General features: G+C 41.1%; 1 protein-coding gene across 4 annotated transcripts in view; it reads right to left on the bottom strand.

Moving 5' to 3' along the window:
• The window catches only part of LOC119657546 (rhophilin-2), a 169,219-nt gene extending 152,616 nt beyond the window's left edge, over nucleotides 1-16,603 (bottom strand). The window contains exon 1 of one of the 4 annotated variants that reach the window (XM_038064496.1): nucleotides 16,531-16,603. The gene's annotated coding sequence lies outside the window, so the exon portion shown is untranslated. The other 3 variants (XM_038064493.1, XM_038064494.1, XM_038064497.1) reach the window with 3 other exon arrangements.
• Between the last annotated feature and the right edge of the window lie 2,478 nt (nucleotides 16,604-19,081).

Genomic DNA, 19,081 nt, shown 5'->3' with positions numbered 1-19,081 from the left:
ATCGACTTCAAGACCGCTTATGATAACATAGACGGGGTAAAACTGTACACGGCCGTGAGAGAATTCGGCATTCCGACCAAATCCATAAAACTGGGCTGACCCTTACTAATGCGCGAGGCCAGATAAAAGCAAGAAGATCACTCTCGAGGCCATTTAATGAAATCTCCGCACGATTGCTCTCTGCCAACAGAGCCTATTTCAGGTTACAAAAACTGTTTCGTTCAAAACGTCTCACCATAGGCTCAAAGCTCTTATTGTACAAGCAAGACCATTGCCCGTCCTTATGTATTCCTCGGAGACCTCAAGAATAATATTGAACTCTTGGTTGCGTTCAAGAGAAGAATAATGTTAGGTCTCCTACATGAGGATGGACGATTCCGAAGCCTCTAGAACAACGAAATTTATGAGCGATACCACGACCGCCTGGGTATGAATATAATCCAGCAAGTTGCGGTGGGCGGGTCCCTTAATCCGTATGGGTAGGATTAGCTAGCTCGAAAGGTCTGTAAGGGCAATATATATGGTAGAAAAAAAATATGAAGCAGACCCTGCCTCAAATAAAGCCTAGGTGTCTGGAGTTCCTTACCAAAGGACCGGAAACCGGTTGTTACGACGTTGATGATGATGATAATTTTACGATCTTTTCAGATTCCTGAAAACTTGTCAAAGAAAACAGTCTATGTTAGATTTACGGCGGTCGGTAGTAAAGCATGTTGTGTGCCCAGTGAAATGTAAGCGTTTTAGATTGACCAGCCAAGAGCCTTGTATGACGACTATAAACACTCGCCAGATTTCAGCTGGTAAGTAAAGTAACGTGTTTTATAATATTATTTTGTAATATATATACGTTTTTGAATTAACACGAAACCCCCTCAATTTCATCCTACAATAGAATCTGCTGTTTCTCAACTTAAAATGCGGATGCAAACCCTCCTCCAAATTCAAGTGAAGACATTTTCGACAACAATGCACTCAAGCAGACAAAGGCAGTTCCTGTCGAATCTCTAGGTCTGCTTATCCGCAAATCGTCGGAATTTGATATCTTTCCTAGAGGCTGAAAGAAGGGGATAATCGTCAGGATTCTGAAAAAGGGCATCCGATAACTGGAGGTGTATTTACTTGCTTCATACTGTCACTAAGATAACAACGGAAACTATCCTGAAAGGTATCATGGAACACCTCGAAAACTCGATCGACAAAAAGCCCGCTGGTTTCCACCCTGGATCAATATAAGAATTGATCACATTATCAACCTGCGGAACAATTTGGAACAGAGCGCGGAAGTTCTCCGCTTCACTTGCATTGAGAGAGCTTCCGGCAACTTGAAGCAGAACAGTAAAGTGTATTCGTGCTTCATACTGCCTTGCCATGGAAGGGTTCAATGGACCATGACATCTTTCCTCAAACACCTTGATTACGTTAATAGCATCCGCTTACTCTCTCCCTGAATCATTGACCTTGATCCAATGGCAACGGATTTGGAAAAGGAAGCAGGCAGAGTCTGACTGGTCATCTAACTCTTCGTATCTGAATTAATCAGCAGAGCATTGAAGACGTCGATTAATTTAGGAATCCTGCTCAACGATTCAAACCTAGATCAGCCTAAAAATTTTAAATGCAACGGCCTCAACATCAATATATAGTTGAGGTTGTTTTTCACCAATATTCTCCCAATAGCGCTATGGAAGGGAAATCCGTGGAAAGTTTCCTTCGCTGTTACTCGAAAGCCCCAATCCGTTGTTAACGCTTGCCTCCGCCGTGTATCTGGATACTCTGCCATGACACAATTTGTTCAAAAGTGGAGCTCATAGAGCGATGTGTGCTCGAGCTGAAGTTCGGAGAGTGCAAAGTTAATATCTTGGCGGCAGGAAATGAAATGATTAGATAGTGAGGTATTGGACCTTCGAATGCATACTATCTCTAAAAGCAGAAAAAGTCTGAAACGGTAGAGCAGAACATAATTTTTCTCGTCCATAAGATTTCTCCCGCGACAGACTTCAAATCAATCAATAAAAGAATTGCTGGGCTTCTAGCGGAAACAAAATTTTTCAACATTTGGCTAATTAATATATAGTATGCTCCGACGAAAGACAAGAGCCACCCAGGAAAAGACAAATAATTGTCTTGAATCAGCATTTGATTCATTCTCCTCGAACAATGCGAAGATAGAATTCGGTGACTTACTTGAACGCAAAGATCGAAAACGTTGGTCCACCGTAGTCCATTACTTAGGATCCTTGTCTCCACGATCTAACTAGCGTAAACGGAAACAAGCTCATAGAATTCGCTAGCACCAGAAACATGACAATCTTACCGACTTGTTGCCCCCACCGCAGAATGAACAAGGGAACTTGATGCTCACCCAATTGGACGCCGCACCGTTTAACCAAATTGATCACATTCTTATCTCAAAGCTCCATGTGAACCTTGGGATAAGAGAAATAAATGGTTTGACGCAGAATGCTAACACACCATCGATGAAAACAACGCTCCATTTAAACAATATTAAGAACGAACCACTAGAGCCAAACGGGACAAGTATATCGATTAAGGGTGTACTGCTAACAGGCTCGGCAAAAAGAAGGAAGCCAAGCTCAAAAATAACGAGATCTGTAGATTGGCCGGTAATTTTATGAAACACTTCCACTTACAACTTGACGAAAAAAAATGACAGGATTCCAACGCAAAACTATTATTTGCTGGGACGCTGCGGGGATCTTATTGTGGAGGCGGACTAGATTTAAAATCGATGAGCCCAATGCTACCAGAAAGTGCTCAATCCTGCAATACAGTCTCCGTAGGAAGAACAGAGACCTTTCAGGTACCTGTGATCCAGCTGCGAAGTTACTACAAGCATCGAGCATACAGATTTTGAAGAAGCCTCATGAGGTGCTAAGCATTGTTTGATCTGACTAATATAACTACGCTGGGCTGGAAGATTAACGTAAAAATTTCAATGTAGAAATTTGACGATTAAACAAATACTTAAGAAATGGTGGAAATAAAATGTTGAATTTAAATCGGTGTATGACAGTAGTAATCATCATTCAAGAGCGATGTGGAAGGCCAACGACCACCTGAAAAATCCCGAAACAACCAGGAGGGCTTGGTGGACAACGTATGTTGCAGCTTGCTCGGTTTCCGATATTGACGACACTACAGTAATGGGTTGGCACGACAAAAATAACGGCCTTAAAACTACTTGACTCCACCCGAATTAAGTTTACAATCGAGAGAAACCACAAACTCAACCCCAACCCAGTAGAACAAACTCAACTATTGAACGGAATAGCGACAGGAGAAGCAGGTGAAGCTGCTGGAGACCAAAGGTTGATTTGAATTGTTGGACTATAACCAGTAAAGAGGAAACTTAAACAAGTCGCGAGCCAGAAGTTCGACGCCTCAGGTATTTGAGTGCTTGATGGAGTCTTTTGTACAAACTCGTAATGTATATGGTATATATTAATTAAATTAGTCTATTCACGTTCTTGTGATACTGAAATTCTATTTACACATGATGTCTTGGGGTGCAACAAATTTACGGAGAACAGGCAATTTGTCTTATTGCAATTTTGTTAATAATGGTGAGACTTCCACCAAATTTTTGAGTATCGTCCTCCATATTATGATCTACATCAGTCAAAAACTTTGTACTTCTTGCCTGAACTTAAAGGGGGTTTCAAGTCATTATTCCATTTGAGCAGATATTAAGGCATCATTGTGACTTTTTTCCAATTTTTCAGTTGTATATTGGGTGAATGCACTGAAAACCGAACTTTTACAACAGAGGGCGGCACTAACGCATGCGCTTCATGCAGTCTGCAATTTCCATCTTGCCAATGCTTGGCCACACGTTGCTATACCGGTCAAAAATTACCTGGCGAATAGCGGCTGGGCAGTTTTACTTCACCCGCCTGGGACACGCTTTACTTCTGCGCTAAATTTTTTTGATTCTTTCTTGGTCTCAAAGGATGAACGCCAAATTCATTTACTACTAAAAAGGTGGGGAAAAGTGATCGCAAACGATGGACAATATTTTCATATTTTTATTTTCATTAAAAAAATTTCGGTTTGCGATGCATACACATCGAGTGTAGTTTTTAAGAATGGTCCCTAAATTTAAGTGGCCACTTTCTGACCCACCATCCCCCAATTTCCAACTGATCTGAAAACAAAAACTTGCTTTAGAAAGTACACTTCAGAGTTTTTCATTTCATACCCCACATGGCTATATTTGGTAAGGAAACATTCCACTCCGTTTTCTTGTATAGGAATTCCCTTTAAAATCGAGGTAAAAAGATGTCAGTTACTGCATACAATTCGGATCATAGATCCAGCTTTTTCACCAAATTTCGTAGTAGTAGGAATCACTGTTTCGGATAAAAGTGCGTGTCAGGAAAAGCTACTGATCCCACAGAATCATATGAGATGTTTCTAGATGGTTTTAGTGAGTATGTATGGCAAGAGGCAGTGATAGTTTTTGCAACTTTCTAACTTCGAATTAAAAAATAAAATACAAACACACAAACGGACGAACGAACGAACTGAGGCAATGAGCTGATTTTAATAAGGTTTTATTTTCCAAACAAAAACCTTAACAAGTCTGGAAATCAGAACGCTTCAGGTAAGAAAGGTTTTGTGTATTTCTTTTATAAAGACACGTAACGTATATACATATATTATGCCAGAATATTCACTTTCCCGTGCTACTGACATTCAAAGTCTTAAAATTTGCACTGAAGGAGGGGGGGTTTTACAGTCATTTACTAAAAACTATAGTAATACACTATGATTAATTTTATTTGAGCAGATATTAGCATGAAGGGCATGGAGCCAAGGCACTGTATAATGGCAGTTTCATGATTTATCTCAGAATTATTTGGATGAGTGGGTTCTGAGAATAGGTCCATGAAAGAAGTGACCACTTTGCAGCTCCGCCCTCCCTCTTGTGCATTTATTGTCAGAACTGAGACCAGTTTTGAAAACTTCTAATCGGGACTTTTCATTTGGTACCCTGCAACACTATGCCCGGTGAAAAAACTTACACACCCCTTTTGCTTGTGGAGTATAACCGTTTTTGAGAAAAATGCGTGTGACAGACAGACAGTAAACTAGTTTTATTAAGGTTTTATTTTACACAAAAAACAAGACTGACATCTGCGGAAAATACCTAATCCTACATATAAGGCGTCGAACGAGTGATATTCGATCTTAAAAGTGAAGTGGATACAAGGTTCATATAACTTTTTCTCAGCTTCAGGCATGAAGTCCTTGGCAAGAGAGAGAGAGCGAGTTAATCTTGCTCTCAGGTCGTTCCATTCGACGCAACACTAGCAATTCATTATTGATTTTGGGGATATGTGCTTTCTACCGATATCACTCGCCATTCACCATACAATCACCATTGCAATTTCTTTCATCTTCAGTAACTGAGTTTCATATTTCTTCATTTTTGATATCGTACATAGTTTGGATGGAAAATGTTCATCCATCCATCCAATGTCTGAAACTTTTTATGAATTGCTGATCTTACTGCTTTTGCTACTCTCCAAAGATCCAGGGATCTTCCCAAACGCCCGATATCGCCATAATATATCTACCCACTGTACAAGATACAATTGCTGCAGTAAGGCCCTGGGTCTGGCATTAAAGAGATGCTGGGAGTTAAGTTGTCTGAGCAAGTTTCATTTTCAGGTCAGAAGACAAAACATAAATGAATACCTCACATGGGAGAAGCGAAAGTCTTTTCGGATTAAAAGCGTGCGTTGCTGAGTGATTAATGACCCGATTAATACCTTAGCTATGTGAACGAAAATTGAAATATTTGTCTGCGGCACGCCGCGATGTCAGTTGAGGCTTTAAACCAGATATCGTGAAAAAGCCGCAATTATTTATTATCTCTATTTGGGTTTACGCGTACATACATATGGGAGGCTACATATTTTCGGAATGACTTTAACCTGGCAGTAAAAATATCGTTAAAAGTTCCTCTGAATGTGGTAACCCAACGAGGGGCTGGATGAGTCCGTCTGTGTAATGAAGTAATCTAGCTTTATTTATAACTGCCGTAAAATATTCTCCGTCATCAGAACAAACTTCCAATTAATATTCAATGAAGTTGGATATGCCTGCAGCCTGCTTCAATGGGGCTTTAAAATCTGAATTTATTATGGTTTTTCGGCTACATAGCATGGGACATGCAACTAATAGAAATATACTATTTTATAGCTTTGGAAAAAGGTTAATTTGTAGGGAAAGGAAAAACCTGAGTCAGCAAGATTTGAAAATATGAGCATGTGGCAATGCAACCATCATCAAAGCTTGAAAGCTACCAACTGCATTCTCATGGCCGTAATTGGAATTAAATCATGAAAGCGCATTCCAGAATTACAATGTGGTAAATCCGAAGCCACTTTTTCTTTGGTTATTTTCCAGCAAAACGCGAAAGGGAATCAGTTACCGTGCAGAAGAAATATCGCTCAGCATCAGATTGCAAAACCGGGGTGCAATTCCAGTCAAGATGCAGTTTCGGTCTCCACAATTTCAACATCGCAACAAATTGAAATGCAACTAGCGATGCAAATATTTATTTTCAAATATGAATTTTCCAGATATGGGACCAAGTACGTGCCAACACTTGTACATAAAACCCCACGAACAGTAACAAATGGCTTCGGTTAGAATTACATAGTTAAATTCCGAACGTGACAAAAAGAGTTATTTATTTGCGGCAGATTCTACGAGTGGAGAAACAATGGATGTTTTCGTTTCCTCATTTTCAATAGCAATAATCTCAGCTATTCTGGAATTCAGTTGTTGTTTATAATAAACATTGCCAGCAGAGGACGTACAGAGCTTGCTACACTGCTTCAATGATATATTGACTATAACAGAATAGCTAGGCGTACCTAAGTTTGTACATTTATGGATGGCATATGTGGCAATCGCTTACTGCTCCCTGATACCAGTCAACACATGAGTCACAGTTCACCTGTAAAGCCACAGACATTAGTACCAGTGCCAGGCTATCGCTTCTGGTTATCAGGAAGGTGAAACACAGTAATTTCAAGAGGTAAGATTAGCACATAAAGTGTTTACCTTCGTAATGGCTATTCTAATCACGATTAACATAAGACAACTGCAAATGAATTTTAGATAAGATTTGCCACTTGAAACCCTGAAGATACAATGTGACTGCAGCCACAGAAAAAAATTAATTTCCCAATATGCCGTATCTAAAATTAAATGATTCACTTGGATCACCGCAGTTTCTGATTAATTCTCAAACTCATAAGATAAGCTCATAAACTTTATTAATAAGAAATTAAAAGTAAACCATATGTGTCATGAAATTTTCGGGCGTAGAGTCAAGTGTTTCTTCTATTGTCCTCATATACTAGTAGTTGATTCATGACGGCATGAAACCTTGTAATCGGTAAATTTCAAGGTTCACAGTGAATGCTACTTTACCATATTGTAGATCCCATCCTAAGGTATTCCCACCCCCTTGCTCAAAACAACCTTAAATCTATTTCTCTTGTATATAGCCTCTATTTCTCTCTAGAATAACAGAACGAGTGGACATTTGCCCCATATGTACTTAGTTCGTAATGTTTATGCACTTAGTTTGTCAGATTATCCACTTTAGTGTGATAGTATTTTTAATATACCATTATTAACTTAATTTAAACTGATATTGGCATGGAGTGTATTTTGAGGCCTACTTGCAGCATCCTGATTTTTTTCTGATTTTTCGGTTAAGTAGCTTCTGAGAACAGGTCCGTGAAGCAAACGATCACTTTACAGTCCCATCCCATACATCAAATGTTAAAAGTGAAGGTTTGAAAAATATTAATCGAGACCTTTCATTTGATATCCCACTAAACTATATTTACTCAAAAAAAATTTACAGCTTCTTTTTGCATGCATGGAAATCGTCCTTAAACTCAACGTAGAATGATATTGCTCATTGCATGCGAGCCAATTCACAGTTCCCACATTTCCACCAAATTGCATATCAATAGGAATAAGCTTTCTTCAGCCTTTTTCCTGTTCACAAGCGGGGTCAGCCCGTCGTGATCGATTGTGCCATTTGGTTCTACCAAATGCCTGATCTGGATGCAATCTCGAGGCTTTTAAATCTCCATCCAGCGTATCAAGCCACCGTTGTTTTGGTCTGCCTTTTGGTCATTTAACATCGACTTCGATGTTCAGACCAATATTGGAAAGTGAATTCTCGTTAACGCGAATTACGTGACCACACCATCGAAGACGCCTCTCTCGGAATTTTTCCACGATCGGTGCAATCCCATATCGATCGCGGATATCCTCATTTCGAGTGTGATCAAAACGTGTCACGCCACTAGTCAAACGCAACATCTTCGTCTCCATTACCGCAAGACACTGTTCATTGTCTTTTATAGTCGGCCAACATTAAGAACCATAGAGAGCGACAGGACGGACGACATTACGGTAAATTTTAGATTTGAGACGTTCGCTGATACGTCGATCACAAAGAATACCAGTTCTGGAATGCTACTTCATCCAGGTTGCGTTAATGCGTGACGCAATTTCATATCGCAGTTCTCCATTCGCTGATAGCGTTGACCCGAGGTATTTAAATCGCTCAATTCTGAAAAAAATGGATGTGGCAAATAAACAAAAAGACGACATTGAAAGTAAAATCGACGTCGCTATTGTCTGCGAACAGTACACTGACCTGCACAGTGGAATTTGGGTTGCGGATAAGAACAAAAAAATGGCAATATGGACATGCGGAAATCGAGCAATAGAAAGATGAATGAAACTCCTCAAGAGTGGCTTCACGAGAGTGAAAATAGGTTCTATATCCGTCTGTAGCTACTATGCGGCACCTAGTCTTATAGGAAATGTGTTCCAATCAATGGGGTAGAGGCTAGCGAGAAATGCGAACGACCGTAACTCTATAGGATCAGGGCTAGCGATTTTAACGCATAGGCTGAAAATGAACACAAGAGGAAGTGTATTATTTGGAGCCCTTTGTGTTCTGAATCTTGTTTTAGCAAACACTGTATGTGTCAACACTTTCCAAAAAGAGAAATAGGGTCGGTGATAGATGTCACAATTCTTAGTGCAACTTTAGCTAAAGATCTCCAATGGCAGGTTTATAAAAGTTTCATACGCAGCGACCATCAGATCATAATTTACGAAATCAAATAACTTACAAAAATAAATTGCTTCCGGAAAACAACTCTCAAATGTCCAGTCAACAGGTTCGATGAGGAAACTTCCCAAGAGGTCCTGTTGCAAAACACAATGTTTCAAGAAAACGTTGGGAAGAGCAATAGACTTGAAAAAGCAGAGACTAATTGTTATTCCCAATCCAGACAAACCTTCGGGTGAACCTTCATCCTACAGTCCGATATGCTACTAAATAATACGGTGGACTCTTTGGGAACCAGTTCGGATTTTGAAGAAAAGGTTTACAATCGATACGGTTATCCTGTTGGCTAACATAGCTAAACCAGCTCCCGAAGAGGACAAATGTTCAATTATGCGAGATAGGGTAAAAATACTACAGACCCTCATTTAATTGGGAGGATCGGTATGCATCACTGCCGACAATAGGCTTCTGCACTGCGATTAGTGGATAAGAGACTCATATAATCGTCTGGTAAGAGCTAATGGTAGCATTTGAAGCTTTCCATCTTCCAACGAAAAAAAAAAACAAAAACAAAAAGGCACATAGACAGACAGTAAACCTCTTTTACAAAACTTTAAAAAGGAAAACCGGAGATGTGGGTACAGCTAGTGTAATATCGGTATGTGAAAATGGACCCCGTGAACTTGGGAAGATTCGCAGCCAACGAAAGGCCCCGCTGAAGAGGGCAAACCCTCTTGAGAGCCACGATATTGACATTGTGATACCACCGGGTCTAGAAATATTCAGAGAACTCGGATGGAAGCATACCCACCTTGGCCAGAAGATGGGAATAAGCTAGCTACCCAATTGATACCGACCGCAGACACAGAAGACTTTTCGATTAGTGGTGGTTTTTCATTACATATAAAAGTACGATTATGTGAAAAAACATAAAGGTTATTCAAATCAAGGCATACCAATGCCTCTTCCTTTCAACTGGCTGCAAGACTGACAGATTTACGAGACTGTTCCTATATCTTTCTGGTATAATAGCCATGAAAGAGCCACAACACGGCGATTGCGTCTTGAAACAATTCTGTCCCCAGGAGCTAGCTGAGGCCATCTTACAATATTATATCAATAGTTGCCTACGTGCACCTACGAGCAAGTCGTAATGGTTTGTGTCCTCCACCGATGCAAAAATTAAGGGAAAATACTCGATTTCTCCAATGCTCGAGAATTCCAACGATATAAGCTGGGTATTCTGGACTTAAGTGCAATAAGATGTTGGGACTCTGGAAAGTCTTCTGGAGACTTCCTAATGGTGACATTGTGATCGCCATTGGTGATCTCAACCCCAAGGTGAGCTCTAAAAGCAACTTGCTCTGACATGCGATGGAGAAACATGATCTCGGCGACCGAAACGATAATGACGGAACGTTCGTGGATTTCATGCAGCTTCCACTGCCTCGTCATTGGTGGCACATTATTCGAGCGCAAAGCCTGCCATAAGGTCAGTGAAGGTTCAACCGACAGATGCCATATGAACAATCTGATGACACATTAACCACATCGCGATCAACAGTAAATCTACTGGAGTTACTTCCTGGTTCTGTGCAACAAAAGAGGCGCTCGAAAGAGATCACCATCTGATGGTCGCTTGGTTTCTTGGATGTGTTTAACAAGAGAGGTGTTGACATCAGCCCCGAAAGGGATCTGATTGTCGCTTACCTTCGCTTGCGTGTTGCGTGTCCCACTTCTCGCATGATACGAGACTTGTGATCGCTAGAATCCAAAGAATGGCACCCGTTTTGAATGTGTCAGTTGAACGGGTATATGCTTGCTCGCTGCCGTCATAAAGACAATAGCTAAAATAATGCTAGAATGCATCAAAGAACATCTGGAAAGAGTGATCCAATGAAAGTAGAAGTTTTCGCTCCGGTTCCTCCTGTATTGATCACATCAACACCCTACGGATCAGTTTTGAACAATGTGCGAAGCTTAGATCTTCGCTTAACCTGCTCTTCGTCGATTTCGAGGTAGCTTTCAACACCGTGAGGGGGTATATCTGGAATGCTCTACGCAGGAAGGGCTAATAGCTACTATCGGAGCGACATATAATAGGGCAAAATGTCACGTGCTGCGTCAAGGGTAAAATGCCAAAAGGTTGAAAGAGGAGTCCGCCAGGTTTGCATTTTGTCACTGACATTATTCTTTCTTGTTATCCGTGACAAAGCATTGATCAATTTGCATATCATGGAAGCAAGATTTCCGCCCCACACTGGCTGTTGCGCGATGCATTAACAACGCTAAATCCACTTTCGTTGCATTATCTAAAATCTGGTAATGCAGTTATCTCATCACAAAGGTCAGGTTAGGACAACTTCGTGTTAGTGTTCTTTCTGGGTTGCTATATGAAAGTGGCACTGTCACTCAAAAGCAGCAAGCCTTCGTCAACACCTGTCTGCTTCATATTATCGGAGCACGCTGGTGCGAAGAACTTGATCGGTCCTGAAGCAGGTAACGGAGGCGCGTAGGTGTGGCTGATGCTATATAATCCACCGGGGCGTGAATGGCAATCATATATGTCATATATGTACATGTTGAAAATCAAGTCGTATCGTATATATTTCAAAAAGCTATTCCATGATAAAATTTTACTCATGGTTCAAAGATTTACACTGAAAGGAGTACCATAACTAACAACTCCAAATATAAATTATTTTGCAGTCAGTGCAGTGACTTCATAGGATATTTTTTTGGAATTAAAACAGCAAAGCTTTTGATTCAAGGTGAATGTTAAATTGAACGACCAGAATCACACCCGTTGTAAAGTGGAGGTGAAGAGGGAGATTTATGCAGAGTGCGAAGTTTCCTCGGAGGCCCAGAATGGAGACTTTAACAAAATTAGGCTCATTGTGCAATTTTAGAGGTAGTATGATTCTCACCCCGGGCTCGTATTTTCTCCATACGACTGTGACCATAACCAAGTACATTTTCTTCCCCATCGCAACCACTGCTGGACTAATAGAAAACTTCACCTGCATCTAAATGAACCAGCATACAACCAGATTAAAATCTCAAACGACCATACATCTTAACACCTGAAAGAGTATAGCAGGTTTTCGCAGGACTCTATATGCTTCTAAGATAGAATTTATTAAAGCTGTGACTGCCTTCTGAGAAAGGAGCCCATGTTCGGACATATTGAAGAATGGACAAAAGTTTCCCCAGTTCAATGACCACGTGGATTATAGAATGACCAATAATATATTGTTTCATAAACGCTTCCTAACCTATATTCAACTGTGAAAGTTAAAAATTAACATTATTTCTATAAATCTGATGATCTGATCCAATAAAGCACTGACCACTTTTCAACCGAAAATGAAACTTTCGACGTAAAAAAAGTAGACGAGACGGGAAGAGGATGATCAAAATAATCATCCAAATTAGTAATTTTCAACTACATATATATATACAATTCGGGAAACTGGCAACTGGACGCTTCAGGTACGAAAGGTTTGTGTGTGTGTATTTCGTAGTATGTAGCACGTAAATATATGCATAAATTATGTGAGAGTGTCCACTTTCGGGTGTTATTGACATTCATAGTCTTGAATTTTCAAAGAAGTAACACATTTGACGTATTATAACTTTGTTAGTAATAGCACGATTTCCACCAAACTTGGTAAGATCGTGCTCTATATTATAGCCTCCACCACTGCAATTTTGTGGTACTAAGATGAACTTAAGGGGGGTTTTGCAGATAATTACTGAAAATTATGGTAATGTAGTATTATTAAGTTTATTTGAACAGATATTGGCATGGAAAGTATTTCGGAGCCCAGGCACCATATAGTGGCAGCCTCCTTATTTTTTTCAGATTTTTCTGTTGGGTGGTTTCTGAGAATGGCCCTTAAAGAATGATCACTTTCAACCCCCCGCACTCCCCACCTTTCCTACAAATGTCAAAACTAAGACCGGCTTCGAAAAGTACTAATCGAGACCTTTCATTTGATACCACACATGATTGGTGGTGGTGAAAAAAAAATTTACACCCCCCTTTTGCATGTATGGGGACCCCTCCCCCCTTAAATTCGACGTAAAAGAATTTAACTCACTGTATGCGTGAGTGTTCACAGTTCTCACCTTTCTTCCAAATTTGATATCAATCACTATAACCGTCATCGGGAAAAATGTGTGTGACGGACAGACAGACAGACAAACAGACAAACAGCCAGTCCTACGCCGATGATATAGCGCTGGTTGTGGTCGCACTTATAATCATACGAAGCGATCAGTGCTCTTAAGGGTTGGCAAGAGAGTTCTGGTCTGACACTTGCGGAGGAAAAAACGGAAGTGGTCCTCATCACCAAGCGCCGTAAAAGAAATTTTGCCCGTATTCAAATTGGGAATCAAATCATCACTTCTAAGCCTGCCATCAAATACTTGGGAGTGATGATAGACGGGAAGCTTAACTATAAGCAAAACGTGCAGTATGTTTATGACAAAGCATCCACAGCAAGTGTGGCCCTGGCAAGGATGATGCCGAACGTGGCAAGGCCACGCCATGCTTCCAGGTTGCTTATAGGTGGGGTAGTGTGTTTTATCCTGCTCTATGCAGCTCCAGTTTGGGGAAAGGCATTGCAGGTTGCATTTAACGCTAACAAACTGAGTTCAGTCTACAGAAGAAGAGCTTCCCCCTGCTCGGCATTCAGGACTGTCTAAGATGATGCAGCATTCGTCATCTCTGGAATGATGCCCATCGACATCTTGGAAGATGAGATGATGAATATATACAATGCGAAGTTTATCTCCCCTTTATCGCAGACGAAGAACACCGAAAGGGAGAGATCTCTAAATAGATGGCAAGAGCGTTGGGAACGATCGGGAAAGGGTCTGTGGACACACAGGCTCATCCCTGCCATCAAGGAGTGGTTGCAGAGACGACATGATGAGATTAATTATAATCTCACCCAGTTTCTCACGGGGCATGGAGGACATTGCCAGTACCTGTTCAGATTTAAACTAGATACCTCACCCGATTGCCCAAACTGCGATGGAGCCCCAGAGGACCCAGAGCATGTATTCTTCCACTGTCCAAGGTTTGTGGAGGAAAGGAAGATCCTAGAGGACACTCAGGGAGAGGTGCTCGTACCAGAAAATCTGGTGTGAATGAATGTGTAATACCGTACGGTGGTTTCACAGGGCTTGGAGGGAGTCGGGGGTGGTTTTAGTGGGTAAGAATCCCACACGCTGGCGTGTCAAAGCCAGTGTCTTTTGAAGATTTCCACCTCCTCGCAGACATACAGGTCCCTAGTTATTTGACTAAGCTCCTCGACAGTGACCTTTCGAAGAGGGCACTTTGGTACGACACGAATGAGAGATCCAAGCAGTACACCGTCACCGCAGGAGTACAACAGGGCTCAGTGTTGGGTCCTCTCCTGTGGAACGTCATGTACAATGGGCTCCTCGTCCTTCCCGTGCCAAAGGAGGCCACGATAATCGGTTTCACAGATGATCAAGCTGTGGTTGTCGTCGCGAAACTACCTGAAGACCTTGAAATGTACGCTAACGAAATCATTAGCGTGGGTGGAGATGGCTCAGCTTAACCTTGCGGAACGAAAGACGGAGGCGGTCTTGATTACCAATCGTAGGAAGAGGAATAGGGTTAATATTTGTGTTGGTGGACACGTCATCACTTCCAATCCGGTTATCAAATACCTAGGGATGATGATTGACGCTAAAATCAATTTCAAGGGACATCTGGACTATGCCTGTGAGAAAGCGGCAAATACGCTTAAAGTCCACCCCACGGAGTAATGCTTTGCTGCGGTTCCGCGAGGAAGGAAGAAGGAGAAAGTGGGGGTGGTTTTAGCGGGTGAGAATCCCACACGCTGCTGCAACCTGGTGCGGCATTGTCTTTATAAGATTTCCACCTCCATTCATAAAAAAAAGACAGACGGACAGACAGACAGACAGACAGTAATCCGATTTTAATAAAGTTTTGTTTTACACAAAACCTTAATAAGAACATAGCGTATTGACAACTCAACGTAATTCATGTTTGCTAGCACCTATGTATATATACCAATAACTGAATCGAAATTCCTCTTTACATTTGCTTACTCATCGCCTTGTAAACTCCTTTGGAAAGACAGGTTGAGTTTTTTCAGGTTCTCTCAGAAAGTGCAGTGTTAACATCTAGGCATATACGTACATATCTGAAATGATCAGTATATTTTGCTTGAGTAGATTCAAATTTAGAATCAAAAATCGCTGAAAGAATCTCATTTTCACTGCTCAATGTTTTTTCCTTTAAAAATATTAGAAACTTTGTCGCCTCATATTCATTTATAAGAGAACCAAAGAACAGGGAGTGGTGGAGGAAAAAACTGTTTCCATAAACATTGCAATGATTCAGAACTCCTGTTGCTAGGTGACCAAGCAAATTGCTCAACAGAGGAAGACATTATGAAATTGATCTCTTGCGAATCATACAAAATATCCGCTGAACCCAGAAAATTTGAAAGGTAAGGTAGGTCAACCTAGCGTATCTCAACTCCTATTCTGTATGGCAGAAATGAGAATTTTTTTATACTATACTGCAATATATAGAGAATAAGTATCCTCGCACCCATGAATACCATCGCCCTTTATTGCCTCTAGCGATCCCTTAGAAGAACACCATGTCTGCATTGGAATTCCGAACCTAAAAATTTATAACTAAATGACTTCGTAAAATAGAGTTCTATAGTATATTGTTTGCATTCTGAACCTGTGTTCTATTTAAATCCATTATACCTCTCCGTTGTTATATTCACGTTCAGACTCCCAAAAGGAAAAGCCACCTATCCCGGCTCCGAACAAGACAAAGTGCAATAATTGCAAAGATGCAACTGTTTGTCATAAGATAGTCCAGAAGGCGTAGAAACACGTTTGTCGAGAAACACACACAGAACAATGCTCTTTCACAGTAGTTTTGTTGCACTTGATCCCAGTGCGGCACAATAGCTCGGTATCTAAGGTAGGCACAGGTAAACACGCGTATCTCCAGATGGCATAATGATGGTGGCAGTCGATAGCAGGTCTAGAACCTACCGAGCACCAGAGGCACTAGCGCAATAAGTAATTGCCCGATAATGCACAATTTACACAGAATGCAGGAACGCGCGAATCTGTTATGTTCCGCGAAGCAAGTTAAGATACAAATCTTTATTGGAACTCACTTTGCAGGACAAAGGCCTGGACACACACACACCCGCGGTATATGGAAGGGCGAAGAATGTTTTGATATTCTACGGATTCAAGTTCGAAGCGATTATCTCATGCGCTCTGGCTAAGACGAGACCGAAACCGTTCCTCGTTCAGGTACTTCGAGTGCAAGCGACAAACTGAGTGCTTACCTGTCCGCCACACTGCTTACAGTTACAGTTACTCATACGTACAGGTGAGCGTGAGGTACTTGGTCTTGGTCGCTATCAAGCATATTGAATGCTGGCTGGTAACATGAGGTGCGAATGCAGCCTACACCCTCCCTCGTTTTATCGGAACCCTATGGGGTGCATGGGTGCGTACAGTAGCGACTTGTGAGTAAGTACAGTAGCGAGCGAAAATGTGAACCAAACTTAGGAACATTTTTACTCAAAAATTCATGAAATTTGTGCTTAGTGTTAGATATGTATAGTAGAGTCATTGCTCTGTTTTGATATTAGAGACTAGTAACATATTGTGGATCAAAAGTGGAGAGTAAATCTGGATACATTGTATTATCAATATTAAAATACCCTGATTTTCACAATACAGGTTAATAATAAACCATAGTGAAAGATATCTTAGGTGGGTAACTTAAGTAATGAGAATATGGTTGCCAGTGACCCCTGTATGGAGCATAGTACGTCAATCATAGCTACGGGCTACCGTTGCCTATTTCCAGCATTCAGATGCAGCTGCTCAAACCTCCCAAGTTTGCACTCTCAATGTTACCTTTCGTCTCGCTCTGGGAGCACACTACGACGATATGGAAATAGTGGACTCCATTATTTGGTCCCAGCTGTCACTGTTTCTGACAATCGACTGCCACTCCTACCTCCTAAGCAACACACCGTCGTAACTCGATAGAACGTCTGGCCTAAATATCCTGGTTAAATGGTATAATAAAATTTGACGAAGCTTGCAGCTTTTGAGTAACATTGGTAGCCACTATTCCGGTGCTGTTAGCATGCAACATCGTAGGGAGAACTTTAGAATCAAGTAATCTCAGCCTGATATTGGTTCTGTGCCCCCTCATGCAGATAGAAAAAGTGCGAAGCCCTTCAGTACCTTGGATTCAGTGAACTTTATCTTCAGTCCAACTCTCTTTTCCACCTTGACTTAATGTGTGAGGTGTTTGAGGAATGGTTTCGAAGTCCAATGAAATACGAATAATTCACATCTTTCGGCTTAATCAACACAAGGAACGCCGAGAATAACAGGAAGAAATAGTATCGTTGTCTAGGTTTTCTGCAGAGGCCCTTCCTGCGTAAAGCATTCCAGATACCCTCGCTGCTAGCTCTCTAGACACGCGTCTTGAAATCAATGAAAAACAGGTGAAAGGGGGATATTCACCCCGCAGAGTGTTAATTTGATCGGCTCTGGAGAATCTAGAATGGACCCTAGGCTCTTTTCAGTTCAGCTACTGCGAATGAACTTTCATGAATTCCAGAATTATTTTAGTTATTATTTTTGTAGCGGAAACAAGTACTCACAAACCTTTTTATCGCAGTCAAGCTCAGTGCAAAAAATCTGATATTCGAACAATTTTAAAGTAAGTGCAACTGCATAAGTCAGCCAACCTAGCGATTTCAACACTATTTCCGGTAGTGGTGCATAACTTGACCTGCAATGGAGGTAAAGGCACCTTTGATAGCGGCCCAGTGCTCATCAATATTTCCTGGGGCACTGTCCAACATATATGTCCTCCGATAGTAATCATATATAGTATGTGCTCCGAATAGTCTGAACGGCAACAGAATCGAGAAAGTATTTTTTGTTGGGTCCGTACGTATTGAAAATGATTTGCTTCCATTCTGTTATTCGAATAAAATCACACAAAATCAAATAATTTTCTTAAGAAACTATCTATTTTTAAATATCCTAAAATGATGTCCCTTGACGTGATTTTCAATCACTCAAGTGTGCGCATAAGGAGACCGAGTCAGACGAATATTTTTACTGGTAAAAACTTGATTTTTGATACTGCTATACAACAAAGTGCATTATCTAGATACAATACCCAGTTGTTTTTGATAGTTGGATTCATAAAACCTGAGAAACGCTTGCTGACCAAACACTAGCAGCTCTACTACCAAACCTTATCGGTGGGAGAAAGGCTGAAATTTAGGCAAGGTTGACAACCCCACGCGGAAAAGCACATGCAGCGAAGCCGCAAAGGAACCCTCGAACTGATTAGATTTTACAATGGCAGGGCGGACCCGAGAACGAAAAAAGACACATAATTTGCGTATTTTCTCATATAACCTGCGCTCGCTGATATCATAACATCACAAGGCAGGGATTGGTTTCCTGAATCATCCTCATCTATACGAATTTGGTGACCCGCCCACAGCAACCTGTTCAGCCATATTTTATCCACAACCAAATGGTCGTGGTATCGCTCGTAGATTTCATCGTTATGTAGGCTACGGAATCGTCCATCTCCTCTCGAACGTGGCCAAAAGTGGAGGAGTGGCGTGAAGCCTCTTTAATATGGGCCATTAATATTCTGGAGTATAAGGCTATCCGGCCGAGCAAGATAGCAGAGAATATCTTATATATGATACTCAGTAACGTGATACCTCTGTAATTGTTGCACTGCGTCATATCCCTTTTTTTGTAAATGGGTCAGATAATGCCTCGTTACCAGTCGTCAGGCATTGATTCACTATCCCACACTTTGAGCATTAGTTGATGAACCGC

This window comes from Hermetia illucens, chromosome 5 (genome assembly GCF_905115235.1).
Source record: "Hermetia illucens chromosome 5, iHerIll2.2.curated.20191125, whole genome shotgun sequence".
Taxonomy (NCBI): domain Eukaryota; kingdom Metazoa; phylum Arthropoda; class Insecta; order Diptera; family Stratiomyidae; genus Hermetia; species Hermetia illucens.
Note: the sequence above shows the minus strand (reverse complement) of the source record. Positions and strands in the feature narration are given on the sequence as shown.